The sequence below is a fragment of the Mercenaria mercenaria genome, chromosome 1, assembly GCF_021730395.1.
Source record: "Mercenaria mercenaria strain notata chromosome 1, MADL_Memer_1, whole genome shotgun sequence".
NCBI classification, from domain to species: Eukaryota; Metazoa; Mollusca; class Bivalvia; order Venerida; family Veneridae; genus Mercenaria; species Mercenaria mercenaria.
Genome location: NC_069361.1, coordinates 37,097,374 through 37,113,179, shown reverse-complemented (window position 1 = coordinate 37,113,179; position 15,806 = coordinate 37,097,374). Strand labels below are relative to the sequence as shown.

The 15,806-nt window shown below is 35.9% G+C and overlaps 1 protein-coding gene across 3 annotated transcripts in view; it reads left to right on the top strand.

Moving 5' to 3' along the window:
- Positions 1–15,806, top strand: part of LOC128545901 (uncharacterized) — a 105,082-nt gene that overhangs the window by 58,048 nt on the left and 31,228 nt on the right. The window contains exon 1 of one of the 3 annotated variants that reach the window (XM_053544536.1): positions 14,982–15,218. The exons of the other annotated variants lie outside the window; for them this stretch is intronic. The gene's annotated coding sequence lies outside the window, so the exon portion shown is untranslated. Of the gene's footprint in view, positions 1–14,981; positions 15,219–15,806 lie in introns of those variants that run through there. 3 annotated transcript variants of the gene reach the window in all.

Genomic DNA, 15,806 nt, shown 5'->3' with positions numbered 1-15,806 from the left:
TAATCCCTACCATGCTAAATTACAATAATGAACTTGTCTATCTTTCAAATTGGACATTACTATTAATTATGAAAAGGGTTGCATACCAAAAAGTTACTGGCTGAATGGCAGACAGTACAGATCAGATCAGTCTGCACGGATGTGCAGGCTCATCATGGGTCTACACTGATTGCCAAAGGAAGAACAAATCGTGTCCAGCATGGTTAAGTATTTCCTTTAGAAGTATAAGTCTTTTTCTATACTTTTTTTTCTTTAAAGCGACCGGCTTCCAGATCGTTCGACAACAAAAATACTTTTTAGATATCTTGAAAAAATAGCTATATTTCTTATGAAGGCTTCAAAAATAATTTCTGACAAACTTTATGTTATGGAAATACATGAGAATTTTGTTGTTTTTACTACTTTAACGATTTTAAAATCGAAAAAAAAAGTTAGTGATTCAGAATTTTGAAAATATTTTAGAAACAAAAGCTCATATTCTAATGTTTATAATATGTGAAAGAAAAGCGCGTATAGAAAAAATATTTACGCTTTCTAACTATTTTAGATAAAACATTCATATTTTGAATATTTATTTTATTTACAGACAGTTTCTGTGCGTAAATATTTCTTTTCTGTAATAGATAACGTTAGCATTTATGTTTCATGTATTTAAAAAAAAAGTAAATCATTTTGTTCGATATATAATTTAATGCATCAGATAATGACCAAAGCTGTTAATTATCGATTCCCCCTCTCCCCCCCGTGTTACTACAACAATAACAGTTAGTACGGAAATCAACAAATTCCTCGGGTAGCCCTGATATTGGATTAATTGGTTTTATTGATTTTATGATAGGTAGATCTGTCCCGCTTTATCGGTTTTTGAGATGTTACTAAAAGTTGGTAATGAATGGCATTCAGTGAAAACAGATTCGGATCCAGGGCCCGGTCCCAGAAGGCCGTGTCCTCCTCCTACCCCAGTCGGGTTGAGGGGGGTTAAGTATACTTAATAGTGTTGCACTTAAAATGCACCAGAAGCCACCATTTCATACCTTAATTTCAAATAAATTCAGGGGAGGGGTTGTGGGAACCTTTCTATCCCGCAGATGACATGCTGTCGCCCTTAATTTTCTGGAACCGGACCTGGAAAGCTCCTATAAAATGAGTCTTTCCTTAACGTTTTAGTGTCAGTATTTGTTTCCCAGTACGTGTGGTAGTGCATCGTGTTCGTTTGAGTGATACGTCTGTAAAATGCAGATCGATAATCGATAAATATATTCATAATTTTCAAGCTATTAAAAGTAAATGTTTACAGCTACCCTTTACATCAATACCATAGCAGTCTATTTCATTATCTGAAATGCCAAACTCTCGTCAATCAGTTGTATATTAATGTGTCATTTTATGTTTTTTTCTTAATAGTTCTGCGAATAGACACAGGCATTTTTATTTTCCTATATGACTCTCTTAGTCTACATACCTAAATGGTACTTATAAATGTTCAGTATTGATATTTTTTTAAAACACTGACTCAGAAAGACATATTTTATGTAACATTTTTACTGGTAGTGTATTATTCCGTAGAAATCCAAGTGGGTTCGCTCCTTTGAACTTGCATTTGAAACACATTTTAAAAATGCAAAAAAAAAATGGTTGTCCGTTTTTGGGAAACTTGAGAGTCTGGTAACAAGGGGCAGTACCGTGCCGACATTTCGATGTGCAACTCTATAAGATCGCAGCTGAAAACCCCTGTATAACAAAAATTTACATTCTGAATTAGATATCAAATGTAATTCACGAAAAGTATATCTTACAGTTGACCGTCTAAAGAATCTCTATGTTACTATCCCGCTTAATTATCACTATGCCATTTAATATAATTATGCCTGACTTATTTATTGTATAATATCTAAGAATGAATGTTATTTTAATTAGGGATTTGATAGTGTAAATTTTATTGGGTTGTTGCCGTTATTCAGAAGACCATATTTAAAAATAAAAATGTATGACTTTTTACTTGTACTGATTTATATCTTCATGTGCTACCCTTTATAAATAAAGATGTATGATGATGATGATAATAATAAAAATAATAATTATTGTTGTTATTATTATTATTATTATTATTATTATTATTACTAAATAACTACTATTACTACTAGGGAATACTAGTTACTATAATTATTAAAAATGTTTTTAAAAAGAACATAGAAGTTAACTTAATACATAAATTATGAATTTCGTTACTATATCATTTTTAACGTATATAACGTTTTATGAAAGCCGTCTAAAAGTATATAAAAGCGTAAAATACCTCTAAACAGTTTTTATATTATAATAAATTAAATTTATGACCTTAAGATTGATCTAATCAAAAAGATAGCGAATAGAACTATGAAAATTGAAACTACAATTGTATTTCGGTACCTCTAATATCTGATAACTTATGCGGGGAATCGATAAATAGTAGCTGTTAACCCGCCCACTATAATAAATATCAATATTTTTATCAGATACTGGAGGTTTTGTACCCGCCCTTCAAACATTTAGACCCAATGACAAGTTAGAAATGGTTTTGGGGCCCCCTGATCATGGGAGGTCCTGACTTCACATTGTATGCAAACTATGCAATATATATTGAATATTTAATTTACGTTAATTTACTAAACAAAAGGAAATATGATTATTTTAATTGTTATCTATGTGTAAATTACATGCCATATTTGCTGCGAAATATTTATCACATCATTGTTTGGAGCAGAACGCCGTTTTCCAACATTATTTCAACTATATAGCTAGATTCAATCACACAATAATATTCATGACTATGTTAAAAGTTAATAAAGGAAATTTATTTGGTTTTTTAGAACGATACCTTTTTATTACTTTGTGGGGTATAACAAAATCGCACAGACAAGAATTGACGTATATATTAAAGTCCTTGATTGCAGTCATACATTCTCAAACCATAGCTTTCAAACTTATTTATCGAAAAAAAAAATGAAAACGCAATTTTTTTTAGGCCCGGAGTAAGCTCGAACATTTTAATCATTACAATGCGCTATTTACACCGTTTCTAATAAACTCTTTCAAAAAGAGGATAAATGGACTTAAAATTTGTTACGGAAAAAAAAGAATGCATCCATCTCATTAATAGTGATAAAATTTCTTAGCTGGAAAAAATGTTTGAACTTGCTGCGCTTCGTCCTTAAATAAATTAGATGATTAAAGTCATATATTTATTTATGTTTTATTTTCATACGTCAGCATGATAAAATAGTACATTATTCAAATATTTAAAATGCTTATGCTTTTCTATACAGAAATATATGTGACAATTTTATATTTTACATAATTTTATACATATATAATAAATGATACGGTATTTCGAATTACTAATGGCTTTCTCAAGCATTTAAATTTATTTTAAGCGTAGAATACAAGATAAAGAATTATGATATGCTTTTCAAATCAGTAAGTTCGCACAACACCGCCAACCTTTATCTCGCGAGATCAAAATGAGATGGTATTACAGACGACTTTGTATAATCGATACATTTGTTACATCATAAGTGACACTATCATCTTATTATAATACATGAACAGACACCGCTTAGATCTATGAAATATTAATACCGGAGAGAATTTATACTCTAGCTACTTCACAAATAATAAATAAAAAAATGGAACAACCTCAGATAGTGGATATATTAGATATAAAGATTTAAAAGGGCGACATACTATTTTTTTATTCATTTAAGATAATTTTGGGTTTGTAGGTTATAACACACTAAATACCACCACTATATTTCTATAAAAATACAAGTTTTGCAATGCTGCAATACACACCTAGACCCATTTTAAATTTCTTTAACTTTCATTTTTTTTGTAGAGCAAAATGTAAATGTAAAAATATCTAAAGAAAAGTAGGGGTCATGTTTGATGCAAGAAAAAAAAATTTCTGGTCAAACGGACACACCGTAATTTTAAAACTGAAATGACAATCACAATTTAGGGTAGGGGGTGTATGAATACAATTTCACATGATTAAATCTGTTGGAGTCTTTTTTCAACATGCACATGAATACCAGTATGTCAAGTATAGGCATGCAAACTGATTTCACCATATCTAGCACTGATTTCAAGGAAAAATCCTTCTTAAAGCACAAAAAACTGAGAATATTTGAATCCCGCCATTCTGGACTACCATTTTTCTATGTGCTCAGGCTATTTAGTGGCTGTATGCTATAAAGGACATATGAAATTTTTTTTTTCAGCTTTTTTGCTCTCTATGTGAAGTTTCATCTATTTCAGCTTATAAAAACAAGTTTCAGCCCAAACAAACCTCAGTTTTACTTTCTCTCAAAATCACTATTTTTGTACAAGCCATTCATTTAGTCCAAAGCCTGGCGGTTTAAGCCGTAAATTTGGCTGATCATTATAGTCATTAAACGCTGTTTTTCAAAAAAACCCGTCATATATTACATCAAATATACCACCAGCGGTGGCGGGAATAGACAACCACATGAAAAAACTTATAATTATGCAACTGTGCTCAAATATAGAACAAAATTAGTGATTAGTGATTTTTTTTTTTGGTAAAAAAGCATATAATTCCCGTAAAACGTGGGAAAATGTTTTTTTTTCATCTCAAATGCAACAATACTGCATCTTTTTGCATTTCTATAGCTAAAAGTTCATATCTCATGGGCCATGGTATTCAAGTTCTCCTCCCAATTTTCATGTCAAAATGTAACTAAAAGTGTTGATACTGCACACCTTGGTCTCTGCCTCAAATGGGAATGAAATGGTATTCTAAGGATATTACTAAAGATCTTCGATTCACACCACAGCGGTGAGGAGATTCTAAAGGGTCATTTGGTGTAGATACAAAGGTCAAGGAACTAACAACAGTGCACTTGAAAGATGTGAGGCCCCTAGAAAATTTTAAAAGCAAATTAACCGGGCCACCATTTAGTGACAAAATGTTCCGTGGTAACAGAAGTCTAATCTACCCTCACACAGCTAAGCTCTATCTATTAATATCTACGTGTGTTTCAGAGCTATCAAGTGACATAAGAAGTACAAAAAGCCCAATTTGCAGTAAAACACAAAAAGCCTTATATAATTTCAGCAATAGTACTATGTTTCAAAGGTTACTGTGGTACCTCTGTTCGAAATACAGCTTGGTTGTTCTGGCAACTCCAGCACACAGCCCCAAAAAAAATTATATGCCAGAAAATGTCAGGCTTTTAAAAATGACTGAATGAAGATGAGGACTTTACTCAGGAAATGTATTGCATCTCCTTGGTCCAGAAAGCATAGAAAAAAAAACTAAAAATTTTTAACATCTACACCGACATGAGACGCCGTGAACAGATCTATAATGCTGCTTGCCAAAAAGTTACATTTCTCCGCACTGCCATGGCCGTCTCCATGGGCAGATTCTAAGACTAAAACTGGCTTTGATGACCTGTTTCCTTAAGCTAGGGTAAATGGTGTAAACCTGCTCCACATGGCTCTTCTGTTATCAGACACTTTAAGAAGAGTCACTACGACAAGTTGCGTAAAACTACTACGTACATTCGGAGCCCCAGACCGCAGTCGTTTTGCATCACGGCCATTATAGGCTACAAATTACATACAGATTTACACTTATTCCAAGGGTCCCACTGACCCAAGCCTGACTTTTCTAGACCCCACACCTAAAAGATTATGCTTATGCATAGAGTTTGATATACGAATAAAATAAAGATGGTTATAAGTAAAAATTATGGTGCTGCCTTGTGGGCCAGCTGAGCTGGCACGACACCTATACCAAGTTATTATTAACCGCACAAATGTAAATAAAAAGAAAAAAAAAAACAAAAAAACAAAAAAAAACCAAAAAAAAAATAAAAAAAATCCCAAAAAAAACAAACAAAAAAAAAAAAAAAAAACCCCCCCCCCCCACAAAGCTAACAAAGAAAAAAAAAAAAAACACACCCCCCCCCCCCCCCCCCCCCCCCCCCCCCCAAAACAAAAAAACACAACAAAAAAAAAACCCCCCAAGAAAAAAACACACCTCACCCCTTGTATAGTGTGTATATAATAGTGCTATATTTAACAAAAATATTATACAAAAATAGTAAAACTCTGAATACCATAGAATACAGATCCTTGAAGAAAATCCCTAAACTTATGGCTGAGCATGGTCCCCACATTTCTGCCTTTCAGTATTCTGAAACTGGGTTCCAATGCTCAAATGTTCCGGGTTCCCCACAGAGAATAAGTGGCATTATGCGACACGGTAGGGCCTTCGGGTATTTTTAACATATTTCTAGTGGCCTGACACATAAGTCAGTGCACATCATATTGTTTTCTGACAGTTTCTCCAGTCAGTTTTGAGGTTATTTTTCAATAGCTAGGGATTTTTATTTTACTGTCGTACAAAACCAAGCCATTTCCGACACCCTTTTTCCCCCCACGGTATAGAATTAATTTATTTTTTGCTTAATTCTTCAAAAATCAATTGTCTGGGTTATTGTGCCATTGTTTACAAACCAAATTTTATTTGCAGACGACAGAAAATTATAGTAAATTCTTTTTTTTTTCTTTTTTATCTTTCTTTTCTACGGGTGACATTCTTACAAGGAAATATGAATGTTTTTTTTCAGCTTTTTGTCTCTATGTGAGTTTCATCTATGTTCAGCTTATATAAACAAGTTTCAGCCCAAAACAAACCAGGTAGTTTTCTCAAAATCTCACTATTTTAGTACAGCCATCATTTTGTCAAGACTGCGGTTTAGACGTTAACTTTGGCGAATCACATATAGTCATTAAACTCGCTGTTTTTTCAAATAACCGTAAGATATTACATCAACTATACCACCAGCGAGTGCGAATAGACAACCACACTGATAAAACAACTAATAATTATGCACTGTGATAAAATATAGAACAATTGAGTTTAGTGATTTTTTTAGTTAACAAAAAAAAGCTTATTTTTCCAGTAAAAGTGGGAAAATTGTCAGTTTTTTATTCAATGCAAACCCCCCCACCAATACTGCAAAATTTTTGCATTCTATAGCTAAAGTCATATCTCATGGCATGGTATTCAAGTCTCTCCAAATATTCATGTCAAATGTAACTAAAAAGGTGGTTGTAACTGCACACCCTGGTCTCTGCTCAAATTGGATGTATGGTAGCTAAGGATATTACTAAAGATCTTCTGATTTCACACCACAGAGGGATGGAGTTCTAAAGGTCATTCTGGTGTAGACAAATGGTCAAGGAACTAAAACTGTGCACTGAAAGATGTGAGGCACCTAGCAAAATCTCTAAAAAGGCAAATTAACCGGGCACCATTTAGTGACAAAATGTTCCGAGGTATACAGAAGTCTGATCTAAAAAACGCTTTGCTCTCTCTATTAAATCTAGGTGGTTTCCGAGCTATCAGTGCAATAAAGTCGTACAAAGCAATTTGACAGTATTAAAAACACATAAGGCCTTATATAAGTTTCAGCAATAGTACTATGTTTCAAAGGTTATGTGGTACCTCATGTTCTAAATACAGCTTGGTTTTGTTTCTGGCAACTACAAAAGCAAAAAAAACTATATGCCAGAACAATGTCAGGCTTTAAATGATCTGATGATTGAATGAGGACTTTACTCAGGAATGTATTGAATTCTCCTTGGTCCAGATAAGCATAGAATAAAACTAATTTTAACATTTACACAGAAATGTGACGCAGTGAACAGACCTATAATGCATGCTGCCCAAAAATGTTACATTTCTCACGCACACTGCCATGGCGTATCCATGGCCAGATTCTAAGACTAATTCATGGGCTTGCTGACACTGTTATCCTTAAAGCTAGGCGTAATGGTTGTAAAACTGTCACTGGCTCTTCTGTTATCAGACCACTTTAAAGAACAGGTTACTACCGACAAGTTGCGTAACAACTTACTACGTACTATCGCGAGCAAGACGCAGTCGTTTTGCAATCACGCCAGTATAGGTACAAAATTACATACCCCCCCCAAGAATTTACACTATTTCCAAGGGTTCCACAGACCCCAAGCTGACTTTTCTAGCCCCACACTTAAAGATCATGATAAGCACGAGTTGGATATTGAATAAAATAAAGATGGTTATAAGTAAAAGTATGTTGTGCCTTGTGGCCAGCTGAGCTGGGCACTGCCACACATATAACAAGTTATATTAACCGCAAAATGTAAATAAGCCTTGTATAAGTTGTGTATATAATAGAGCTATATTTATCCAAAAATATTATACAAAAATAGTAAATATGTATGCCATAGAATACAGTACATGAAAGAAAACTCCTAAACTTATGCTGCGCATTGGTCCCCACAAATTTCTGCCTTTCAGTATTTATGAACTGGGGTTCACTGCTCACTGTTCCGGGTTCACCCACACCTCCCCCCGAGAAAATGCCCTATTGCGACAGTGTTGGCCTTCGGGTATTTTTAAATTATTTCAGTGGCTTGACACATTAAGTTCTGTGCACATAATATTGTTTTTCTTCGACAGTTTTCTATCCAGGCAGTTTTGTGGTTATTTTTCCATCGCTGGATTTTTATTTTACTGTCGTTCAAACCAAGCCATTTCCGACACCCTTTTTACCCCCGGTTAGAATTATCATTTATTTTTGATTAATTCTTTCAAAATCAATTGTCTGGGTTTCATGTGCCATGTTTACAAAAAAAATTTTACTTGCAGGACGACAGAAATTTTAGTAATTCTCGGTGACAATTATTATAGGTTATAACACACTAAATAGCCCCACCTATATTATTCTGTAACAACTGACCCCCGTTTTCACATGCGTGCAATACACTCCCGGACCATTTTAAATTTCTTTAACTTACATTTTCTTGTAGAGCAAACATTTATAATGTAAAAATATTCTAAAGTAAGTAAGGGGTTCATGTTTGAAGCAGAAAAATATTTTGATCCAAACGGACAACCGTAATTTTTACACTGAAATTTGACAATCACAAATTTAGGGTAGGGGTGTATGAATAAATTTCAATGTTAAATCTGTTTGGAGTCTTTGTTTCAACCTTGCAAATGCTACCAGTATGTCAAGTATAGGCATGCAATATGATTTCAAAACAATATTTCGCTATGATTTCAGGAGAAATCCTTTTACAGCAAAAAAAATGAGAACTATTTGAATCCGCCATTATGCGGATACCATTTTTTCATAGGATGCTCAGGCTATTTAGTGTTGTATGCTATAGGAAATCTGATATTTTTTTTTAGCTTTTTTTGCTCTCTATGTGAAGTTTTATCTATTATTCAGCTTATAAAACAAGTTTCAGCCCAAACAAACCCGTCGTTTTCTCAAATCTCCTATTTTTGTACAGCCATCATTTTGTCCAAAGACTGCGGTTTAAAGCCGTTCAATTTGGCTGACTCACATTAGTCATAAACGCTGTCTTTTCAAAAACCCGTAAGATATTACATCAAATCTACCACCAGCCGCGAGCGGAATAGACAACCACACTGAAAAAACTTATAATTATGCAACTGTGATAAAATATAGACCCAAAATTCAGTGTTAGAGATTAATTTTTAGACAAAAAAAGCTTATATTTACAGTAAAAGTGGGAATTTGTCTTTTTTTTCATCTCCAAATGAACATACTGCATACTTTTTGCAATTCTATAGCAAAAGTCATATCTCATGGCATGGTACTTAGTTCTCTCCAACTATTCATGTTCAAGCGTAACTAAAAGGTGATGATACTGAACACCTGGTCTCTGCTCAAATGGAATGAAATGGTATCTCAGTATATTATAAAGTCTTCAGATTTCACACCACACAGGTGATGGAGATTCTAAAGGTCATTCTGGTGTTAGACAAGGTAAGGCACTAAAACTGTGCCTTGAAGATGTGAGGCACCTCGCAAATTCTCTGAAAAGGAAAATTACGGGCCCCATTTCGTGGACCAAATGTTCCGTGGTAAACAGAAGTATAATCAACCCCCGCATAGTCTATCTCTAAAATCTAGGTGAGTTTACAGAGCTATCAAGATCCCCACCTCCCTACCCCCAAACCAAATCCCCAACTACCTATACCCCCCCTACACACAACCCCCCAACCCAACCACCCCCTCTACCCATAACAACTTAAAATCATCCCCCCTCCCCACCACATACAAATTATTCTCACCCCCCCCACACCACCCCCCCCCCCCCCTTCAAACCCCACCCTCCCGCTACCTCTACCCCTATAGCCCCAAAGCTACACCCACCTCTCTCTAACTACAGGCTTGGTTTGTTTGGCAAACTACAGAAAAGCAAAGAACTATATGCCAGGACACTGTCAGGCTTAAAATGACTGATGTGATGAGACTTTATCAGGAAATGTATTGAAATTCTCCTTGATCCAGAAAGAATAGAAAAAAAACTAAATTTTTAACATCTACACGAAATGTGAAGCAGTGAACAGATCTATAATGCATGCTTGCCAAAAATGTTACATTTCTCGCAACTGCCATGGGCCGTATCCTGCCAGTTCTAAGACTAATTCATGGGCTTGCTGACCTGTATCCTTAAAGCTAGGGAAAAGGTGTAAAATGTCAATGGCTCTTCTGTTATCAGACACCTTTTAAGAACAGGATTACTACGAACAAGTTGCGTAAAACTACTACGTACATATCGCGAGCAAGACGCCGGTCGTTTTTTGCAATCCGCCAGTATAGGTACAAATTACATTTGCAGATTTACACTATTCACGGGTCCCATGACCCAAGCCTGACTTTTCTAGCACCCACACCTAAAGCTCATGCTTTGCATAGAGTTTGTTATTAGAATAAAATAAAGATGGTTATAAGTAAATTATGTGCTGCCTTGTGGCCAGCTGAGCTGTGCCACGCGCACAATATAAACAAGTTATATTCCGCACGAATGTAAATAAGCCTTGTATAGTTGTGTATATAATAGTGCTATATTTATCAAAATTTTTTATACAAAAATAGTTAAACTACTGTATACCATAGAATACAGTCCTGAAAGAAAAATCCCTAAACTTAAGGCTGAGCCATTGGTCCCACATTTTGCCTTTCAGTATTTCTGAATGGGGTTCAAATGCTCAAAATGTTCGGGTTTCTCACACAGAGAAACGTGGCCTTATATTGCGACACGTGTAGGCCTTCGGGTATTTTTAAAATATTTCTAGTGGGCCTGACACATAAGTCTGTGCACATAATATTGGTTTCTGACAGTTTCTACAGCAGTATTGTGGTATATTTTTCAATTAGTAGGATTTTTATTTACTGTCGTACCAACCAAGCCATTTTCCGACACCCTTTTTCCCCACCGGTTATAGAATTATCATTTATTTTTTGATTAATTTCCATTTCCCTTCAACAAATACAATAGTCTGGATTGGACCTAAAAAAAAAAATTTGTCTCCGATTTTTTTTTCAGGAAATCAAGTTAACCTTGACGACCATTTAAATACGGGGTGACCATATGTTGGGTAGGTGTAATAAGTACGGATTTTATAATACACTAGGTTTTTTTAAACCCTGTTCAAACTTTATCCTTCAAAAACCCCCTTATGGGGAAATAGGGGTTTGTGGGTACTACTTTCTTTTAACTACTTACAATCCATAAATCCACAAAGCTCGGGAACAACATAAATGAAAAAAATTTTTTTATATGCGTAGGGTGCTGCAAAGACTAACGGTCCAACGGGGGGCCGTGAAAATTTGCCCCAAATGGGTGTTGGACTCATGAAGATAGGCTTGCCTTGATGCTCAAAAAAAGTTCATTTTTTGAAATATTACCAAACTTTAACCATGACATTGCCCCCACCCGACCGGGTTTGAACCAAAATTTTGGCCGTTTTCTCATGTAGGTTGCCCTTGCTTTAAAAGGATCATTTTTTTTAAAATGGACTGTTAGAAGATATACCCCTCGACAGGCCAATCCCTATATTAAATATGAAGAAGTATGCTTTTTTCAAAAAAAAGGGTAATGTTAGACGTCCCACACGAAACCAAAGTTTGTAAAATATAAAAATTACAGCTTTTTAACAATATTTCATTTAATTAAGAATTATTTCAAAAAATATTTGTGTTTGACTTTGAATTTTTTGAAGTTAACACTTACCCTGCAAATTTTCTATAATAAAAATGTCCATCCTTCAATTTGACATACCATAACTGTTAATAAGGGTGTATCCAAAAAGATACTTACTGATGGCGAACAGGCAGATCATGATCAAATGAAGGGATTCGGCTGATCAGTTACAGATCGTAAAGGCAGAATAACGTCCAAAGGGGTTAATTATTAAAAAAAAAGGGGCTTTTTTCCCCACGAAAAATAGAAAAACAGGATATTAAATTACGTACAGACAAGGAACAGATAAAATTTTTTTTTTTTTGCCGATTCAATGTGTCTTTTTTATAAAAAAATTTTATTTGCAGTTATTTTTCCCCAAAAAAATATTTCATAAGCATTTTTTCCCTTTTTGTACGGTATATTTTAACCAAAATTTCAAATTCGAAAATTTTCCCAGGGGGTTAGAAATTGTTTTCTCTCGTTTTTAGCAATATTTTTGCGGGATTCATACAATAACCGGATTTCCCTAGTTTCCCCTTTGTCAAGGTAGCAAAAAATTCACCCAAAGGGGTGGTTTTAAAAAAACCTTCACCGGCACAAAGCGACAAGCGACAATGCGAATTTTACTAATTCTCGCAACTATTAATTGGATTTCAATTTCCCCGATCGAGGTTTAAAAAAGACAAGCGACAATTTAAGACGATAATTGCGCCCTCTTAACCTCGCGAGGATTGTTTTAACCGCATGTAAGTATGTTTTCGGCAAGGCGACAACGCGATAATTTCGGTTGTCGCGGTTGGGAGGCGGACAATTAATTTGGGCCAACAGTTTTTGTATCATTTTTCAAGCGTAAAAACAAGCAAGGGATTGCCAGCACTTATAGACAAAACCTAGAAACGCAAAATGGAAACTGAGCAAAACGCAAAAGTTACAATTAAGTCAAAACCCGATTACATACATTACAACAAAAGAAACTAGCCGCATTTGCCCCATACCGACGGGTGAAAGCGGAGCCCCCCAAAGCGATCACTTGGGGGCAAACACGACCGTTAGATTTCGCAAAAAAACTGAATTTGAACATTTAATAACGGCGCGTTTCGTAAGACTGGCTTGCTCGACCCTCGACTGACAGAAATTTCCACAACAATAAGTTTTTAACAAGTTTTCCCCCCAAAATTCTGCGCAGAAACAAAATGCAGTAAATGAATACGACATGATCATAAGATATTGTAACGTACGGAATGATTAAACATACGTTTTGTCGAACATAAGATTTATATATGTTCCTGAATGTTTTTACTGTAACCACAAATTTTTTCTAGAAACTTAAGTTTTTCAGCAGTATATCCCTTAAGCCATCCAGACAGAACTCTAGTCCGACGTCATATAGGTGGACTCCATCATGTAGCCAAAATTCAGTCTCAACATCAATGTCGTGTGACAGCAAGTCGTAACGACCCTTGCAACTAACCAAGTATCGACCCCAGCGGTTAATTCTCCTTCTCTTGACTTAAATAGTTTTCCAAGACTTAAGGGCTCCTTGCCACTTGCGCCTGTGTAATATATCAACCCAAATGATAACTGTCAGGGAAAGCTGCTCCAAAGTATTTAATTTCTCTCTCAATTACGTTTCTGATCTGTAAAATTGATCGAGAGGTCAAATCGTTTCCTCCCAGATTGATTACGCGGACCTTTGGTGGAGAGGCTAATAATACTGAAGCCTCAATACCGGTGCGGAGCGATTGCCAGCGCAGGCCTCTAACCGCCCTCCAGGCAATGGTCTTACCTGGCAAGCGGAGGTTTGGCTTTCCAGTAGCTCTGGCTCTAAATCCAGCCCAGTATGGGATCGAATCCCCCAATATCCACACGTCTATAAAAAAGATAAATCTTATAAATGTACGTTGCAAAATACATAGGCTAGTTTATATTATTATTATTATTATTATTAAAATTATTATTATTATACCAGATTTTACTTATAGCAAACGCAGCCACACAGGGCGCGAAATTCATCCTCTACTAGTACAGACACAGAGCAATCTGACCAGAGGGACAGAGAGAGATAAAGCCCCCAGAACAGACAGAGAGAACAGAGAGAGATACAGGCCTGTTCGGCTAACTTAGCCTAGCTCTTTGCGAATAGACAGTCTGGTTCTTTAACGTGCCCGGTGTATAGCACCGATACACGCGAAGCCGTCTTTCCTGGGAAGAACCAGTACAGGCCTCTTAGTCAGGTGGGAGACACTCAAGAGCATCTCAGAAATTTCCAGTTCCTGTATTTAAAAAACAAAGACAAATATCAAACAGGGAATGCCACGTACCAAAATCGCAGACCCCCCCCCCCCCCCCCCCAAAAAAAAAAAAAAACGAAACCTACAGCACGCAGACGTGCACACCACAAACACACACACACACACACACACATACACATACACGTGCACACACACAAAGCCAACACACGAGGACAAAACGAACAAACAAAGGAACACACACACATACAAGCGCACACACATAAAGCCTACACAAGAGGACGAAACGAACAAACAAAGGAACACAGTGGGGCACCGCCTTGGAACGGTCAGTGGCAAAAATACCACTGGGGAGCTTAAACCGGTTTATGGTGCGCACCCAACCTCACTCTTACCCCCACCATGTTCCAAAGACACGGGACAGTGTAAATAAAAGTAATCCCCTCCAGGTGAATCTCTAACACACGTAATGGAAACAAAAAGGCATGGCATGTAAAACACAAAAATGCTCGTGTATAAAAATATAAAAAACCTTGATCAAATGTGCGGTAGATCAATTAGTAGGTTTTATAAAACAAATGCACTAAGTTCTGATATAGACTTTATATGAATCAGAAGACCAGCGACCCATTCTCCTAATTATTTCAGCTGGAAGTCCTGAAGCCACGAGATCAGTTGCCCTCCCTATTCTGAAACTGTGAGACCTGTCCGTACAGAAACCTATTTCTGGCGATGCACTTGGAAAAAACTTCCGGAAACTGAGATCTTGTAACGGGTGCACTATTTGCGTGACTAAACGCTGTTAAAGGCTTTTACGGGACAAAGCTTGTGATCTACCCGTGGTAACTTAATACTAATGGGTTTTCCACGCTGATTAGTTTTGAAACCGTGAAATTTTATTATAATGTATGTATCATTTTTGTACAAAATACGTCATTCAGCTGTGACTACTTGTGCCTAGCCTTTGTGCAACTACAGTCCCTGGCTCGCGGATTTTTCAAAGTCCGCGCTTCCCCGCGATTGGACCCTAGCGCGGACAATTTCCTGAGTCGCGGGGATTCGCGTTTTTTCATGCATCTCCGCAATACATTTAACAGCGTCCGCCGCGACCAAATGCAATAAAATCGATTGCGGTGTCCCGCGATGATGGTCGCGGCGCATCGCGATGAAGTGCCGGTGGTTCGCGGTGAATTGCGATGATTCGCCGCGATTTACAGGTAAATGCAGTGGCTTGTTGTTATGTATACAATTAATTTAAAATTTCAACACTATGAGGGGATAAGAAATGGAGAAATTAAACAATGTTTTATATTTTTGAATCATTTATTTCTTTTTACTTTTCTATTTCAGGTGTTATTTCCATTAACTCATATAATTTAATAAATGCAAGGATTATATTTTTAAAACATCAGGGTTATGAAATTTAATGTCATTATGTCTTTGAACTTGTATAATACATGTATATATACATGCACTACTGTATAATTTGTTAAT